This window comes from Humulus lupulus, chromosome 8, assembly GCF_963169125.1.
Source record: "Humulus lupulus chromosome 8, drHumLupu1.1, whole genome shotgun sequence".
In the NCBI taxonomy this organism is placed as follows: Eukaryota; Viridiplantae; Streptophyta; class Magnoliopsida; order Rosales; family Cannabaceae; genus Humulus; species Humulus lupulus.
The window spans coordinates 60,894,103-60,899,590 of record NC_084800.1 but is presented as its reverse complement, the minus strand read 5'-3'; the positions used below and the strand labels follow the sequence as shown (position 1 = coordinate 60,899,590).

The following is a 5,488-nucleotide window of genomic DNA, read 5'->3' as shown; positions in this document are numbered from 1 at the left end:
TTTATTTTGTTTTTCCTTGTTTTAGCGCGGGTTTACGCTTTGTTTGATTGTTTTTGTGAATATCAGGAAGAATTGAGCATGTGGAAGGAAATGCCAAAGAAAGGGAAGAAATAATCGAGTTTTTCATCATATTTTGATCAAGAATGGTTCTCAATACCATTTGGAAGTGTTGGTGAAATTTTGGGATGAAAACTTGAAGAATTGAAGAATTCCTTAAGAGCCACGGCATGATCAAAGTAGGGCCGCGGCTAGGGGGAGAAACAGAAGCATGTTTTTTTGAGGACAAATTCGGGCCGCGGCATGGCTAGATAGGGCCGCGGCATGGATGGGCACTCTGCCCAGAAAACAACGATGCGGGCCGCGGCATGGTTTCAGAGAGCCGCGGCATTGAAAGGATAGTCTGCCCAGAAATTTTGACACGGGCCGCGGCATAGTGTATGTAGAGCCGCGGCCCGCCTCTCTAAAATCTAAAAATCCTAGGTTTTAAAGGACGAAAAAGAAGAGAGAAGGACGTACGGACGAAGGGAGGAGTTCTGGTGTTGAAGGCTCAAGCTTAGAGTATTTTTACATGTTTTTCTTCCTGATGTTATTTTTAATTTCTGTTGTGATTAGCACTATGACTATGAACTAATTTTCTGTTTAGGATGTTCAATTGAATCTCTTGAATTTCTGTTATGACCTAATACAATTTTAATTTCCTCTTCTTCAATCTTCTTCAATTCCATATAATCTGTTCTTATAGAGTGATTATTGATTGGCCATCTTTAGTCATATTCATATGTTTTTAAGTCAAAATCTGAGAAGTGAGATTTAATTATGCCTTGGTTATATTGGACATAATTCTAATTTAGAACGAAAGTATCTGAATTAATTGTGTAGCTGTTATTAAGTTGTGGAATTTAATGCTACCTTTGTGGTTCAATTTACCATAGAAATATAGGAAATTGTCACCTAGGTTGAGTTTATAATTCATAGTATGATTATAGACTGTTGTTTCAACTTGTTAATTGAATTAGGTAAAAATAAGAAGAATTCATACTTTGCGTTAGGGAATAATAGGAAGGATAGTTGATGAGATTGAATATCCTAATTGTTTCTCAGTGATTGAATTAAGAGTTTTTACTATTAGTTATTATGCTATTTAATTGTCGATTATTATTTCTGCACTTTATCGGTTCTTTTGCTGTATTTTACAAAAATCAAGAAGTTTTAATTCATCAAATAGAACAAGAGATTAATTGACTGGTAATTGATAATTCAGTCCTTGAGGACGATACTTGGTTTTACCATTTTATTACAAGTTCGCGACTGTGTGCACTTGCATAGCAAAATTATCGCAACAAGTTTTTGGCGCCGTTGCCGGGGACTGAAAATTATCAATATCAGTCTAATTAATTTTTATTCTAATTTGATTTTAATTTCTCTCGTTTCTAATCTGTTTAGTTGCTTAATTTGTCTATCTCAGGTGAATTTTGGTATATGCGTGGCAGAAAAGGAAAAGCCACACTTGTTCCTCTGAATCCCGAGATCGAAAAGTCTTGCAATCAAATCAGAAAGAATAAGAGAGAGATCCAGAATTCTGTGAAGACGGCACAGAATGATGGGGATGGCAGGAATGGTCTAAATCCAGGAGTTGTCCAAGGGGTTCAGGCTCAGACCAACGCTGAGAGGAGTCTGAGAGATTATGTGCTAACCACTCTGACGGGAGTACAAAATAGTATATGCCCACCAACTGTAGAGGCCAACAACTTCGAAATAAAGCCTGCTATTTTACAAATGGTGCAGTCCTCTGTGCAATTCAATGGGTTGCCCTCTGAAGATCCTCACACCCATTTGTCCAACTTTCTGGAGTTGTGTGGAACCTTCAAATATAATGGGGTGAGTGATGACGCAATCAAGCTTAGGCTCTTCCCATTTTCTCTAAGGGACAGAGCTAAAAGTTGGCTGAATTCTCTGCAGCCAAACTCCATTGTCACTTGGCAAGATCTAGCTCAGAAGTTTTTGTCCAAATTCTTCCCTCCGTCCAAAGCTGCTAAATTAAGGGGAGAGATAAATAACTTTTGCCAGAATGACGGAGAGTCATTATATGAGGCGTGGGAACGGTTTAAGGAACTCCTTAGAAGATGTCCTCATCATGGCATTGAACAGTGGATGCTAGTACAGAACTTCTACAATGGTTTATGTCCGACAACCAGAACCATTATAGATGCTGCAGCGGGTGGCACTTTTATGAGCAAGAGCGCAACTGGCGCTTATGAGCTGCTGGAGGACATGGCTACAAACAACCATCAGTGGTCAGAGGAAAGATCATCAAGAGTTAGAAAGGTAGCTGGGGTGCATGAGCTCGATGCAATTACTGCTTTAACAGGGCAAGTAGCCTCTTTGACCAAGCAGTTGCAACAGAGTAGTGTGTCTGCTAATGCGGTTCAGATGGCAGTGAGGTGTGAAATGTGTGGTGGTGCTCATTCTTTCGATTAGTGCCCTATCTGTAATAATAACACCCCAATGGATCATGCTCAAGTTCAAGCGGTGGGAAACTTTCAAAGGCCGCTCAATAATCCATTCTCCAACAACTACAATCCTGGGTGGCGAAATCATCCAAATTTTTCGTGGAAGAATAATCAAGGCCAACAACCTCAGTTTCAGGGACAATTTCAGAATAACATGCCTCAGCCATCTATGAATCAAGCTTCTTCATCAATGCAGCCTAGGCCTCCACAATCAATGCCTCAACCTGAGAGACCTAATGAACTGCAAGCTGCCCTGTTGACTCTTACTAACACTCAGACTCAATTTATGACTGAGACAAGATCCTCCATTCGAAACCTTGAGACACAGGTTGGGCAGTTGGCCAATATGCTCAATAACAGACCCCAGGGAAACTTGCCTAGTAATACTGAAGTCAACCCCAAGGAGCAAGTTCAGGCAATTACTCTGAGGAGTGGGAAGCAAACAGAGCAGCCTAGACCTCCACAGGCAGTAGTTCAGAAAAAAGAGATGGGTGCACAGTCTAATTCAGAAAGGGTTACTGAAAACCATCAGAAGTCAGATCAGAGTCCCCCAGTTGTCATTGAGCAGCCAGTTAGAGTTCCATACCCTCAGAGGCTTAGAAAGACTACCCTTGATAAACAGTTTTCTAAGTTTCTTGAGGTGTTTAAAAAGCTGCACATAAACATTCCTTTTGCGGAGGCCTTGGAGCAGATGCCCAGTTATGTTAAGTTCATGAAGGAGATTCTGTCAAAGAAAAGGAGAATGGAGGACTATGAGACTGTAGCACTCACTGAAGAGTGCAGCGCTATTTTACAAAGGAAGTTACCCCAAAAGCTGAGAGATCCGGGGAGTTTCACCATACCTTGCACCATTGGCAAGTTTGAATGCAAGCACGCCTTATGTGATCTGGGGGCAAGTATCAATCTGATGCCCTTATCTGTGTTTAAAAGACTTGGTTTGGGGGAGGCAAAACCAACAACTGTCACTTTACAGCTCGCAGACCGATCGTTAACACATCCACGAGGAATTATTGAGGATGTTCTTGTGAAAGTGGATAAGTTCATATTTCCCGCTGACTTTATCGTTCTGGACATGGAGGAGGACACAGATGTCCCTATTATTCTTGGTAGGCCATTTCTAGCCACAGGCCAAGCTCTTATTGATGTTCAAAAAGGAGAGCTTAAGCTTAGAGTTCAAGGAGATGAGGTGGTCTTTAATGTCTTCAAGTCTATGAAGTATCCAGTGGCTAGTGACAGTTGCTTTAGTGTGGATGTGATAGAAAAGGCAGTCTCCAAGAGAAGGATGAGCAGTGATGCCTTAGAGGCAGTATTATTGGGTGATGAGGGCGATGATGATGAGGACGCTGAGATCAGAGAATGTGTCAACTGGATCAATTCTTTCTTACCATATTGGAAAAAGTTCCAAGAATTAGCGGATGCGACTGAAAAACCGCTAACTTCCATTCAGCAGCCACCACCGTTGGAATTAAAGGTTCTCCCAGATCACTTGCAATATGCTTATTTGGGAGAGAATGAAACTTTACCGGTCATTGTGTCAGCTGACCTGTCAAAGGTAGAATTGGAGAAACTTTTGAGGGTTCTAAGGGAGCATAAATTGGCCATTGGGTGGACCTTGGCAGATATTAGAGGAATAAGCCCAGCGACAGTGATGCATAAAATCTTATTGGAGGAGAATAGCAAGCCGTCCATAGAGGCCCAGAGAAGACTCAATCCAGCCATGAAGGATGTAGTATTGGACCAGATTCTTAAATGGTTGGATGTTGGGGTGATCTACCCAATTTCTGACAGTGCATGGGTGAGTCCTGTGCAAGTGGTACCTAAGAAGGGTGGAATGACTGTAGTGAAAAATGAGAACAATGAACTCATTCCAACAAGAACTGTAACGGGGTGGCGGATTTGTATAGATTACCGCAAGCTCAATAAGGCAACAAGGAAGGATCATTTCCCTTTGCCTTTCCTTGATCAGATGCTTGACAGATTGGCAGGCCACAGCTACTACTGTTTCTTAGATGGTTATTCTGGGTATCATCAAATCGCTATTGCACCAGAGGATCAAGAGAAAACAACCTTCACATGTCCTTATGGCACATTTGCTTTCAGGAGAATGCCATTTGGACTATGCAATGCCCCTGCAACATTTCAACGGTGCATGATGGCCATATTTTCAGACATGGTAGATCGGTGTATTGAGATTTTCATGGATGATTTCTCTGTTTTTGGCTCATCATTCGACCTCTGTTTGGGTAATTTGAAGAACGTGCTGCGTCGTTGTGAGATGGCTAATCTGGTGTTGAATTGGGAGAAATGCCATTTTATGGTGAAAGAGGGGATTGTTCTTGGCCATAAAATTTCAAGTGAGGGAATTGAGGTAGATAGAGCGAAAATTTCTACCATTGAAAGGCTGCCTCCACCAGTTTCAGTCAAAGGAGTTAGAAGTTTTCTTGGTCACGCTGGGTTCTATCGAAGATTCATCAAAGATTTCTCAAAGGTGTCTAAGCCTCTTTCGAATCTGCTTATGAATGGAGTTGTCTTTGATTTTAATGACGAATGTTTGAGGGCGTTCAATTTCTTGAAAGAAAAGCTTATTTCTGCTCCAATTGTGATAGCTCCGAGATGGGAATTGCCTTTTGAGTTGATGTGTGATGCCAGTGATTACGCAGTGGGGGCAGTTCTGGGACAGCGGATTGATAAGGTATTCAGGTCTATTTACTATGCTAGTCGGACTCTAAATGATGCTCAGCTTAATTATGCCACTACAGAAAAAGAGTTGCTAGCTATTGTGTTTGCTTGCGATAAATTCAGACCATATCTGATTGGTAACAAGGTGATTGTCTACACTGATCACTCTGCCATTAAATACTTGATGTCAAAGAAAGATGCCAAGCCCCGCTTGATTAGATGGATTCTGTTGCTTCAAGAATTTGACATGGAGATTCGTGACAAGAAGGGCAGCGAGAATGTGGTAGCTGATCATCTCT

At 41.5% G+C, this 5,488-nt stretch overlaps 1 non-coding gene across 1 annotated transcript; it reads right to left on the bottom strand.

The window, feature by feature from the left end:
- Positions 1–2,034: 2,034 nt before the first annotated feature.
- LOC133798904 (small nucleolar RNA R71) lies at positions 2,035–2,141 on the bottom strand. Its single transcript, XR_009876120.1, has one exon. It is a non-coding gene; the product is annotated as a small nucleolar RNA R71 (small nucleolar RNA).
- Between the last annotated feature and the right edge of the window lie 3,347 nt (positions 2,142–5,488).